Genomic DNA, 12,841 nt, shown 5'->3' on the forward strand with positions numbered 1-12,841 from the left:
GGCACATGCCTTTAATTCCAGCACTCAGGAGGCAGAGGCAGGCGGATCTCTGTGAGTTTCAGGACAACCTCGTCTACAGAGCGAGTTCCAGGATAGCCAGGGCTACACAGTGAAACCCTGTCTCAAGCAAAACAAAACAAAAAAGAGAAACATGCAAAGGTCCTTCTTCATAAGCTCAAAAAGTTGTCACCTTGAAAACCAAGCGCACAGCCCCTCCCCTCTGTGTGTGTGTGTGTGTGTGTGTGTCTGTGTGTCTGTGTGTGTATGTCTCTGTTAATGTCTCTGTGCATTAATCAGCATATATTTTACCCCTCTCTTAAATAAAGCTCTTCCCTTCAATTGAGAGTAACAGCAGATAACCCCACCCCACTCCCCCCAGGACTCCACTCAGAACCCCCAAAGGATACAGATTTAAGCAAAGTCCTCACAGACACTCCATACTGGAGAGCCTCCAGTCTGTCTCCTTGATGGGAAGGAAGCCTTAAGAGGAAAGGGTCTAGTGGAGAATCAGGGTGATGAATAGAATCCCAGGACTCTGGTCTCTGTCCCCTCCATCCCAGAAAGGGAAACTCAGCTCTCCCCTACGTACCCTGGGGGTTCTCAGCCAGCTCACAAGCCAGTGTCCTATAGCTTCCGTGTCTGCTGCACAGCAGAGGGAGAACTGTGGGAGGGCAGCTCCCTGACCTTGCAGCAGGACCGTGCCACAGTCTGGGCTGCAGACCCAGGGCTGCTTGCTGTCCCGGGATTCTCAGGACTGACCTAGTCTCTGGGGCTGATCGTTTCACGCCAAATTCACTAGGAGCAGATCCACCATCTGTTATTCCACAGGAAGAGAATGATTTTACACAGCAGAAACCATCCCTCTGCATCAGCCCTTTGAGTACTAAGAACTGCACACTGGTGTCGTTTTATAGAGTTGTAAACACACAACCTGGGGAGTTAACTCAAGTGCTCTCATTTGAAAGTCTATGTTCATTTTTTTCCTTAAAAAATTTACTTTTATTTTTAATTATATGGATATCTGACCAGTGGGAAGGGTAAGTGCACATACATGACAGCAGGTGCCTTCCAAGGCCAGAACAGGACACTGGATCCTCTGGAACTGGAGTTACAGGTGGCTGTGAGTGGCCTGATACGGGTACTAGGAACTGAACTCTGGCCTTCTGGAAGAGCAGTAAGTGCTCTTAGCTGAGTCACCTCTCCAGCCCCCCAATCCATGTCCTCAACTGCAGCTATTAGAGACCCAACAGGGCTCCTGTGCTTCACATTCATGGGCCAGAGTCTTCCTTTAAAAGTGACGTCTAAGCAGGGCCCAGCCTTCAAGAGTAAAGATGGCGAGACCACAGCCAAGGGAGAGGCAGAGCAGAGAGCAGGACAGAAGAGAAAGTGTTCCAGGCAAAGTCAAAGACGCCAGAGGCAAGGAGAGGAGACTTGAGAGTCCCTCCCAGCGGGGTGACTCGGCTCTTTGCTCTCCAACTTCCTGGGAATGATTCATCTGAAATTTTCCTCCCACTGGATACCTGAGCCGCTTAGCATACTGGGCAGCAGATCAAAGGGCTGGGCATGAAGGGCGTTCCCTTAGGTTAAGGCTCTAATAGGGGGTTAGCAGTCACGTCTGACGCATGTATATGTATGTGTTTTAGGCATACCATGCTTTTAGGGTTTTTTTTTTTTTAATTAGTTGACAACTTTTTGGTTATTGATTTTTTTTTTTTAAGACATGGTCTCACATAGCCCAGACTGGCCTTGAACTTACTATGTAGTTAAAGGTGATCTTGAACTCCTGGTCCCCTGCATTCACCCCCCACATAATGGGAGCACAGCTTGAAGGATTTTAACATCCTGGTTTATGTGCTACTGGGGACCAAACCCAAGGCTTTGGGCATTTCTAGGCAAATTACAATTGAGCTACATCCCAGCACCAATTGGTTTTTCTTTCTTCTTTCTTCTTTTTCTCCTCTGGGGGCTGGGGGGGAGGGGTCCTACTCACTATATAGATCAAGCTGGTCTCAAACTCACAGAGATCTGCCTGCCTCTGCCTCCTGAATGCTAGGGTCAAAGGCATGCACCACCATACCTGGCAAATTTTGTTTTTAATAAAGGTTTACAGCTTGCTTAAAAAGAATCTCTAGGGGCTGGAGAGATGGCTCAGTGGTTAAGAGCACTGGCTGCTCTTCCAGAGGACCCAGGTTCAATTCCCAGCAACCACATGGCAGCTCACAACTGTAACTACAGTTCCAGGGGATCTGACACCTTCACACCAATGCACACAAAATAAAGTTGTTGTTTTTTTTAAATATTCTTATAGTTATGTAGCTTGGTCTGTTTGTGGGGCCCCTGGCAGTGGGATCAGAATCCATCCCTGGTGCATGAGTTGGCTTTTTGGAGCCCATTACCTATGGTGGGATGCCTTGCTAGGGGAGGGTCTTGATCCTGCCTCAACTGAATGTACCTGCCTCAACTGAATGTACCAGGCTTTGCTAACTCCCCATGGAAGGCCTTACCCTTTCAGAGAAGGGAATAGGGGGTGGGGGAGGGGAGGACTGGGGGGAGGGGGAGAAGGATGAGAGGAGGATCTGATTGGTATGTAAAATCAATTTTAAAAATTTCTTAAATTGAAAAAAAAAGTCCCTATATTAGTAACTAGCTGGGTTTTACACTGAAAATACTTAAACCAATGTCACTTAGAATTCATGTCAAACATCTGCCATACCCCATAAAAGCCAACCTGGCCCTTCATTTATCTTCCACAGAATAATTGTGACAAATGTCAAAGCCATGTCCAGCCAGATATTAGAAAGCCAGAGTTAGTTCTACCGCATTAAAACATGACTAGTGACCATGCCATTTTGTCCTTGTAAGCACTTTAAACCTTGAACAAAACAGAAAATGTGTGTCTAAAACTGAAGTCTTCCTGACTTTCCCCAGAGCTGCTCTGCACCCCAAACGCCCCTTTCTAACTTTTACATCATTCTTTTTTGCAGCCTCAGAGACCAGACTTCCTGCCCATTGGCCTAGGCCACCCAGCTCCCACCCCTGCAGCATTACTTTCTCCCTGGAGTCCCACTGCAGTCCAGAGCCCTAAGCACTTAGCGTTTCCTCTCTGCTCAACTGCTAGATAAACACCTCCCTCAGCTTCTCCTCTAGTCAGAGACAGCAGCATTGGTCTTTCTGACATAACCCCATAACTTCATTTTGTGTTGTTCTTAATCCCAGGATGATGGCTCACTGCCGGCCTCTAAGGAACCAGTGTGTTCCCCACCTGGCTTTCAGGCTCCTCTGACATGGCTGTAAGCAGCTTTTTCAGGCTGACCCGCCACAGTTCCACAGAGCCTTCACTGTCACCCCCAGAAAACCTCCTGCCTTGGATCATGTCCTTCCCATCCTCCCAGGGCAAGTTCAAGTGCAATCTTCACAGAGGATCCTTCTGACCTAGTCCAACCTACTCCTATATCCCCTCTCATAATACCCAATACATGCCCAGTGTGTTCTAAACGTAACTGTAATTCCATACATAAGGAATGCCAGGGCAGGGGCTGGAGAGAAAGTTCAGTGGTTAAAAGCACTGGCTGCTCTCTCAAGGGCTTGGGTTTGGTTCCTAGCACCCATATCTGAATGCTTATCACCTTTAACTCCATTTCTGGGAGATATGACACCCTCTTCTGATCTCTTCAGGCACCAGGCACAAACAGACATGCAGACAAAACACTATACGTGTAAGTCTTTAGAAGTGTAAAAAACAAACAAAAATAATTGCTGTGGAATAATCCTTTTGTACATGATGAAGATTTGTCGCTTGGATTGTTTTAATAAAAAGCTAAATGGCCACTAGGTAGGCAGGAGGTATAAGCGGGATAGCAAGACACAGGGAAGGCAGGGGAGAAGAAAGGCAGAGTCGCCAGACAGACAGAGAGGAAGCAGCATGGGCAGGACAGAGCAAAGGTAATAAAGCCAAGGGACAGAAAGTAGATTGATAAAAATGGGTTAATTTAAGTTGTAAGAGCTAGTTAGTAACAAGCCTAAGCTATTGGCTGAGCTCTTATAATTAATAATAAGTCTCCATATTGTGAAATGCTATGGAATAATCTTTTTGTACACTGTGAAGATGTGCTGCTCTCATTAGTTTCCAACAGCTGGGCAGGAAGAGGTGAAGTAGGACAGCCAGACTAAGAAAATGCTAGGAAAAAAGAGGGCAGAGTTACCAGCCAGACGCAGAGAAAATAGGATGTGTACAAGATGAGGTAATAATCCATGAGCCACTTGGCAGCACGTAAATTAATAAATATGGTTTAATTTTTTTTTGTTTTTTGTTTTTGTTTTGTTGTTGTTGTTGTTTTTGGCTTTTGGTGTTTTGTTTTGTTTGTTTTGTTTTTCGAGACAGAGTTTCTCTGTGTAGCTTCGCGCCTTTCCTGGATCTCACTCTGTAGACCAGGCTGGCCTCGAACTCACAAAGATCCACCTGCCTCTGCCTCCCGAGTGCTGGGATTAAAGGCGTGCGCCACCACCGCCTGGCTTGTTTTGTTTTTGAGACAGGGTTTCTCTGTGTAGCTTTGGAGCCTGTCGTGGAACTTGCTCTTTAGACCAGGCTGGCCTCAAACTCACAGAGATCCACCTGCCTCTGCCTCCCAAGTACTGGGATTAAAGGTGTGCCCCACCACCACCCAGCCAATATGGGTTAAATTGTAAGAGCTATTTAGTAACAAGCTTAAGCTATTGGCTGAGCATTTATAATTTAATAATAAGTCTCTATGGGGTTATTTGGGAGCTGGCAGGCAGGACAGAATATTCTCCTGACAAGCAATTGTCAAAGTGGATCTGTCTTTGACCACCTACTAATACTACACATGGCTCTGCGTGTGTATGCATGAGCACAAACACACAAACACACACACACACACACACACACACACACACACACACACACACACACAAATCCCCAGCTGTGAGCTTCGTGAGAAAACCTATCTGTCTTAGTTTTGTTTGGGTACACTTATTTGCATCCTAGGATCCAGAGGACTCAGGTTGTTCTGGCGATCATGGTCCACCCTAAAGCCCCATGTCTAGTCAGCATGTCCACTTTCAAGCCAAGCTAGGGTGAAGGAAGTCTTTTGTAAAATGGCCACTCTCAAAGTTCTAACACCCTGCATCCTCTGGTCAGACAGTCCAGAACTTTGATGGGAAGTATCTGGTCCTTGACATTGGCAAGAGCCTGGCATAGCCATCTGCCTCCTGGCTTTCTCTTTGGGGAAGTTCCCATCCAGCCTTCCCACTCCGCCCTGCTCCATCACGCTCCTGGAACCCTGATCATCAGTCAGCTCCTGAGTGAACTGTATGCTCCACATCTGCAATGCAGCAGCCTCTGGGCCTGCGTGGTATTCTGAAGCAGGAACACAGATGGTTAAACCTTGGAGTCAGCCAGATTCATCTCTCCCTGCACTTTCACTCCACCCTATGTGACTCAATGAGTGATTAAACCACCCCAGGCCTCAGTTTACTCATCTGGAAAAGTCTCACCAGAACAGCATGAGGACTAACTTAGGTCACAACAGTACTAGACCTGCCAGCACTGACTTCCAACCCTGTGACTACTCCAGTACTATTCCAAGTACTCCACACACATAACCCATGTATAATTCAGAGATGCTATGGATTAGGATGCAGATAAATCTGTGTTTTATAACACCAGTGGTCATGGCGCTAATAAGAATAAGGGAAAAGAGGCAAACACCAATGTTTTGGTTCAGAGTCCTTAACCTTCTCACTCGCCCTAAGGATCTTCAATCACACATCCAATAAATGCCTGCTGTTACTGTTAGTGAGATTAGTAGATTCTTAGTGTGTTTGCCTCTTTATGCAAATGTAAACTCTTGAGGAGAGCAAATCATGACACCCCCCCTCACTAAGGCCCTGGGCAAACAGCTTTAAGTTTAGGATGACTATAGGGAGCAAATGATTTCTTGCTTAGAAAGTACTTACAGAAGAAGATTGGAGAGATGGCTCAGTGAATAAGAGCACTTGCTATCTGAGTGTGAAGACTTCAGTTCAAATCCCCAGCACCTACATAAGAAAGCCAGGCATGGGGCTGGAGAGATGGCTCAGCCATTAAAGGCTAGGCTCATAAGCAAAAGCATAAGAAAGCCAGGCATGGCTGCACACACCTCAAACCCCAGGGTTGGGGGAGGGTTGGGGAACAGAGTCAGGTAGAACCTAGGAGCTCACTGGCCAGCTAGCCTCACTGAAACTGAGCTTTGAGCTCAGTGAGAGACCCTGCCCCAAGGTAATGAGACAGAGAGAATAGGAGAAGCTACCCCCTGTCGTCTGGTCTCCACATGTAAGCCACACTAACATGCATCTCCTTCCCACACATGTATTATACCCCCCCCACTAACATGCATCTCCTTCCCATACATGTATTACACCCACACACACACTAACATGCATCTCCTTCCCACACATGTATTACACCCACACACACCAATATGCATCTCCTTCCCACACATGTATTACACCCACACACACACTAACATGCATCTCCTTCCCACACGTGTATTACACCCCCCACTCTAACATGCATCTCCTTCCCACACATGTATTATACCCCCCCACCACACACACACACAGAAAACTCTTACAAATGTGAACGGCAGCGACTGCCGTGATATATAGCTGTTTTCCATCATGTGATCTGAGGTGAGACAGCAGCTTTCGACAAATGTCTGCTCATCGCCAACTCGTCTGTCCCTGCGTCTTACATTTCTAAAATCATTCCTTGCAGAAAAGGCTATCCCTCTGCAAAGAGCTGCAGGTCCCTTGTCTGAAATGCTTTGGTTATCAGCTTTTCAGATCTGGGGACATCCCTGTGTATGACAGGACACCCTGGGACGGGGTCAAGACCGCACGTGGGCGTCATTTGCATCTCATACACCCCGAACTCACAGCCTGAAGCCCCACTGTAAACAGCGTTTTTGACGTGCCTGCTGTGGTCCGTCATGTCGGTCAGCTATGGAATTTTCCATTTCTAGTCAAGACCAATGTTCAAAAACTTTCAGTTGGGGAATGTTTCTGATTTTAGGTTTTTTTTCAGTAAGGGATGCTTAACCTGTAACCACAGCTAGCTGTAACTGAAGACTCTATGCATCAAGGACTACTGTTGAGTTTTTAAATGTATTTAGTCTTCACAACAGATTAATGAGGTAAACTCTGTGGACGGCTTCACTTTTTGTATGGGAAACCAAGGCCCCAAAAGACTGAGGAATTTACCTGTTATCACACACATGGCAGAGCAACATACTTCAGTATTGCATTTCATCTCTTGTAATTCACCTCATATTCTCCAGGGTAAGGTAGGTGTGGTGGCCCACGGTATGTGTGGTGGCCCACGCCTGTAACTCCAGCCCTTGAGATGGAGGAGCCTCTGCAAAGTGGAAGCCAGCCTGGCCTCCAGAGGGGAGAAGTCTTCTTCTTCTTCTTTTTTTTAATAATGTTTGAAATGTTTAAGAAGTTGTGTAACACTGAAGAACCACAGCTTTTGTCCAAAGGTGCTACAAGGCAGCGTTTGAAAAGAGCCCTTAGCAAGCTGACTCAGGACAATGACGTGCCCGGCTGTGTGTGACTCCAAGGACTAACCACCCTCTTCGCATACTTAACATCCTATTCTGATGGGTACACATCACAGAAAGGAAGCCTCTAAAAGCAGACATAGCAGACCTGCTACAAAAATCTAAATACCCCCCAAAATCTAACCCGCAAATATCTTAAGAGGAAACCATTTCCTTTCAGCCCCCTTTCTGACTTGGTAAACACGGGTCTCCTTCTGGTAAAAGTCACGTACTGGGCAGATTCTCCAGGAAAAATGAGTTGAGACTCATTTAAACAAAAGGGGGCCAAACCTACACGGACCCACGAGTTATTTCCCTACAGTTCAAAGGTCTCCTGGGGAAGGAACTGTTTGCTCTGGTCTGGTTTCAAGAGTCTTCTCAACAGTAAAGTGGATTTCCACAGCCTGGGACAGTCTGGGTTTGCCATGAACAGGGTTGAGTTCATTGTGAAAGTTATGTCCCTTAGCACTAGCACAAGGAGAAAGGAAAAGAGCCAAGCCCTAAAAAATACCTCCGAGACATTCCAGCCAACACTTGATAAGGGCTGGAAGGCTGCCATGATGGGGGCTGGAGAGAGGAAAAACTCGACCAGACAGCAGCTCGGCAGGAGAAACCGTGTCAGGTCGGGGGAAAGCTGCACCTCACATTTCCAACAAGGAAACCCTCCAACCCAGAAGCTCTAAGTGCTGTGGTTTTGCATGACTCACTGTGAGAAACAAATACGTGATGGTGTTTAATGAATACTATAAATATATACAAACACAGGTAACTGAAACAGACATCTGTTTGTAACAAATGAAACATTCCCTGCGGCTGGGGATGTACCTCAGTTGGAAGAGTGTTTGCCTTGTATTCACGAGGCACTGGGTTCGGTGCGGAAACAGAGTGTGTTAGCACTCAGTTGTGACTCTGGCCTTGGGAGGTAGAGGAGGATTAGAAGTTCAAGGTCATTGTGGTGGCTTGAATGAGAATGGCCTAGTAGGATCATAGATTTGGATGCTTAGTCTTCAGTGAGTGACACTACTTAGAAGGCAAACTTAGATTAGGAAGAGTGTCCTTAGAGGTGTGGCCTTGTTGGAGGAAGTGTGTCACTGGGGGTGGGCTTCGAGATTTCAAGAGCCCAAGACCAGTGGCTCTCTCTCTTCCTGCTGCCCGTGGATCCCTGATGTAGAACTCTCAGCCCCTTCTCCGGTACCATGTCTGCACTTGAGCTGCCAAGCTCCACACCATGAGGATAATGGACTGAACCTTTGAACTGTAAGCCAGCCCCAATTAAATGCTTTCCTTTATATTAGAGCTGATGTGGTCATAGTGTTTCTTCACATCAATAAAACAGTGACTAGGCCAGTCATTATCAACCACAGAGCAAGTCTGAGGGCATCCTGGGCTACATGAGACCCTATAGCAAACAGAATAAAACAGAACAATCCAGTATACTCCATTCTATGTATGAGGTACTACGATACTTGCATCTCTGTTCTATTTTGTGTTCTATGCACTGTGTCTGGCCCCACTAGTTGCAAAAGAGTGACTGGATGGCTGACCAGCACAAAAGATCCCAAGTGGCCTTTACTCCTCTCTCAGCCCCAAGGCCAACTCAGGAAAACCCAATGGTTCTGCTCTTAGAAAGAATGAGAAGGACACCTACGAGGTAGTCTCCCCAATCTAGCCGTTCCTCACTGTGCCAGTTCCTCTTCCCTCCACTGCTTAAGTGCTGGTGTCTTCCACGAAGCTCTGATTTCTGTCCTTTGTCTTCACTCTGAATCAATAGATTTGTTCTTGGAGCATTTCAGCTCAGTCATTCATAAAACCCTTCTAGGCTTCAGTTCTCAATGCCCACCAGCCTCACACATTTCCAACTACACTGTCTCATGGATTTCAAACATATTAGATCCCAAATTGTACTTCTCATTTCTCTTCCCTGTCTCCTTCCTAAATCTTCCCACTTTCCTCATCTCAAAGAGTCCCCCAACCAACCCACAAATCTGTGGGTCATTATTTGCCATGTCTCATTTCTTTACCTCTGCATTCAATGGCTTTGCAATCCAACCTTCTTAACGTTCAGGAAGAACAATAAACAGTCAACTCTCTAAATAAAAGTTCTATCGAGGTAGCTCAGTTGTAGGGTACTTATCTAGCATGCTCTGGGATTAATCCCAAGTACTTCAGAATGGAGGGTAACCTACTCTAACGATCTTAAGCAGTCGAGCTGATGCCCTATGGTAGGGCTAGGAAGAGATTCATGTCCACAAATGGTTACGGCATACCCTTATCTGTTCCAAGCCATTTTTCCTCTCCACATCTGTTGGACCAGCCTTAATTCAGGACTCCGTCTTCAACCACAGATAACACAACATGATCTTTCTGATTTTCTGACTTCAACCTCAAATCCCATCTGTTCATCTGATACAGTATCCAAATGTCATTCTGAAATCGAGAATGCTGCTGCCTCCTAAACCCCATCCTTGGCCTTCCATGGACCACTCTGTCTTCACAAATAGGGCTTTTGATCACTTGGGCCCTCCTGACTCTTGGCTTTCATGCCTTACAACACCTCCACCCAACACTTCTATTTCCAACACACTGATGTGTGCAACATTCCCAAATATACAATGGCATTCCATACTGAGCTTATCTGTTCCGTTCCCTAGGACACCAGTCTCCAGTATGTGCATGGAACAAGCAGCTAGCTGCTCACCTCTCAGATGCAGCTCAAAGCCCTTCTCTCAGTTTTTCCTGGGCTGGAAATACAACTGAGAGAGAGAACAATTGCCTAGTGTGAGCAAGGCCCCATATTCAATCTCAGTACCCACCTCCCCCCCAGAGCTTCTCCTACACACCTTACTCCCAATTTTTATACTTCTAGTGCATTTAGCACTTTAACATCCATTGCTCAATTGATTTATTTTCATATTCATTTCATCTCACTAGATAGGAGCTTACAGATCTGAATCTTAGCATATGAGAGCACATGGCACAGAGATGGTACACAGTAGGATATTAATAAATGGTCAATGTCATTATCTAGTACCCTAAGACCAGCACATACAATGTCTCAGTAAGTACCTGTTGAAAGAAATGTACCAGTATGCTCTTGCCATCTATCAAGACCAGATAAGTGCTAAAATATTAGTACATTCTAGATTGTTAGAGAATCCAAGATCTTCATCTACAGTCCAAGAACAGGAAATGGAATGGTTTTTTTTTTCCTTCAGCCCTATGGTGGTTTAAATAAGAATGACCCCCATAGGTTCATACATTTAAATGCTTAGGGAGTGGCACTATTTGAAAGGGTTAGGTGTGGCCTTATTGGAGGAAGTGTGACACCAGGGTTGTGCTCTGAGGTTTCAAAAGCCCAAGCCAGGCCGGGTGACTCTCTTCCTGCTGCCTGTGGGTTCGATCATAGAACTCTTAGCTACTCTGACTGAGTGTGGCTGTGTTCCTTGCCATGATAATGAACTAAACCTCTAAACTACAAACAAGCCCCAACTAAATGCTTTCTTTTTTAAGGATTGCCATGGTCATGGTGTCTCACATCAATAGAACTTTAACAAACAAACAAATAAATAAATAAATAATAAATAATAGGGGAAGAAAGAAAAGAAATTTGAGGTCCTGGCCCCAAATCAATGATAGTTCCAGAAAACACAGGAAGAAAGAAAGGAAATAGACAATAAGATGAAGACCAAGAGAACTGGGAGAAGCCTGACCCCATAAGTATCTGCCTCCCTGACACAGACTCCCTGGAGAAAAGCCAGAGAATGAACAAATAACTTTACCTTTAGTCCAGAGACAAAAGGGGAGCCCCAAAATGCAGGGTCAGAAGATGGCAGCGTGACAAGGCTTCCTTCTGAGAAAGACCCCCCAGGCTCAGTCCACTGAAGGGAGAAAACCGCTACAGACCATCAGCTCATAAAGTGAAAGCCAGCCATGGTTCCAAAATCAACCTGCGGATAGCCCAACCCCCACACCAACAGAATGTGGCCTCTAACACAATACCTTCCTAGCCAGGGGCTTCTTCAGCATGTCAGTGGGCGCCATGAGGCAACAGAAAGGCGTTCCAGTTGTAGCCAGGCACAGAAGTTATTTATTACACATGTCTCTGAAAGTCCAACCCTAGCACAGTCAGGACTAAGCACATCGGCCCCAGCAACCAGCAATTCGAACCCAAATTAAGGGGTAAGAGCAATGACCATATAGACATAGGGACCCCAGGGGGTCAGTGTATACAACAGCCAGGTGGGATGGCATGTGCTTGTAATTCCAGCACTTGAGAGGGAGGAGCAAGGTCAGGAGTTCAAGGTCATCCTCCAATATACAGTGAACTTCAAACAAACATAACAACAAAAGTGGGAAAACGTGGGGAAAAAACAGAAAGAAATAAACTCAAAGACAGATTATGCTTTTGAGACAAATATAGGAAGAAATCTATTTCTTGAGTTATACAGAGAACAGTCTGCATCTGTAAGACCGTGCATCTGAGGCCCCTACTCCCACCAGCGTCAGGATCAAACATCAGCAGGGCATGTGGAAGGGCTGCTGCAGCAGGCAGGAGTCTGGCAGCGCCACTGGTCCCTGAGAAGCCAGGAGGAGGCCGCGAGCATCCTCTCTCAGCCTTCAGTGGAACTGTCTCCCTCATGCAGCACAACCCCCACTGGATGTCTGTTATCTTACAAAGGGTCCCATGGGAACAGAGAACTTCCTAATTCCACATATAGAGGCGATCTGTCACTCACTGGAAGGCAGAAGGCCATGTGTAATTCTTTCCACTGTTTTCATTAGCTGCCTTGAGAAAACAACATTAGAGACAAGTTAGAAGAAATATTTGTGTTATGTGGGCATCAGCAAGAACACAGGGTGTGTGAGGTGGGGTCAAGGATGAGTCAGGGCAGGCCCAGATGATTCTGCTGAAGATATTTTAGCACTGAGGTGCATGAGGCTTCCATCTGACTTATTAAAATAGTGCCGGGTAGTGAGAGAAGCTGGTACATTCTCACCCCTATGACATGGCTCTGGAAGTTTGAGCAACAGTTGAGACACAGCTGCTGTGGCTAAAACCAGGCATGTACAGATGTGACCGGAAAGGGGGAGTCACATCATGACATCCCAAACTCTAAATGTCAAGGGAGAAAGTGTTTAAGAAGTCTGTGAAACAGAGTGGATGACTGTTAGATACCACTTCCATGCATATGGAACCCTCGGCTGCTTGGGTCCCTGGAAAACAATTGTGGTTTGAAGAGCTC

The 12,841-nt window shown here is 46.1% G+C and overlaps 1 protein-coding gene across 1 annotated transcript in view; it reads right to left on the minus strand.

Annotated features, from left to right (window-relative positions):
* Nucleotides 1–12,841, minus strand: part of Gipc2 (GIPC PDZ domain containing family member 2) — a 72,939-nt gene that overhangs the window by 22,184 nt on the left and 37,914 nt on the right. The window lies entirely within an intron of this gene.

This window comes from Peromyscus leucopus, chromosome 6 (genome assembly GCF_004664715.2).
Source record: "Peromyscus leucopus breed LL Stock chromosome 6, UCI_PerLeu_2.1, whole genome shotgun sequence".
NCBI classification, from domain to species: domain Eukaryota; kingdom Metazoa; phylum Chordata; class Mammalia; order Rodentia; family Cricetidae; genus Peromyscus; species Peromyscus leucopus.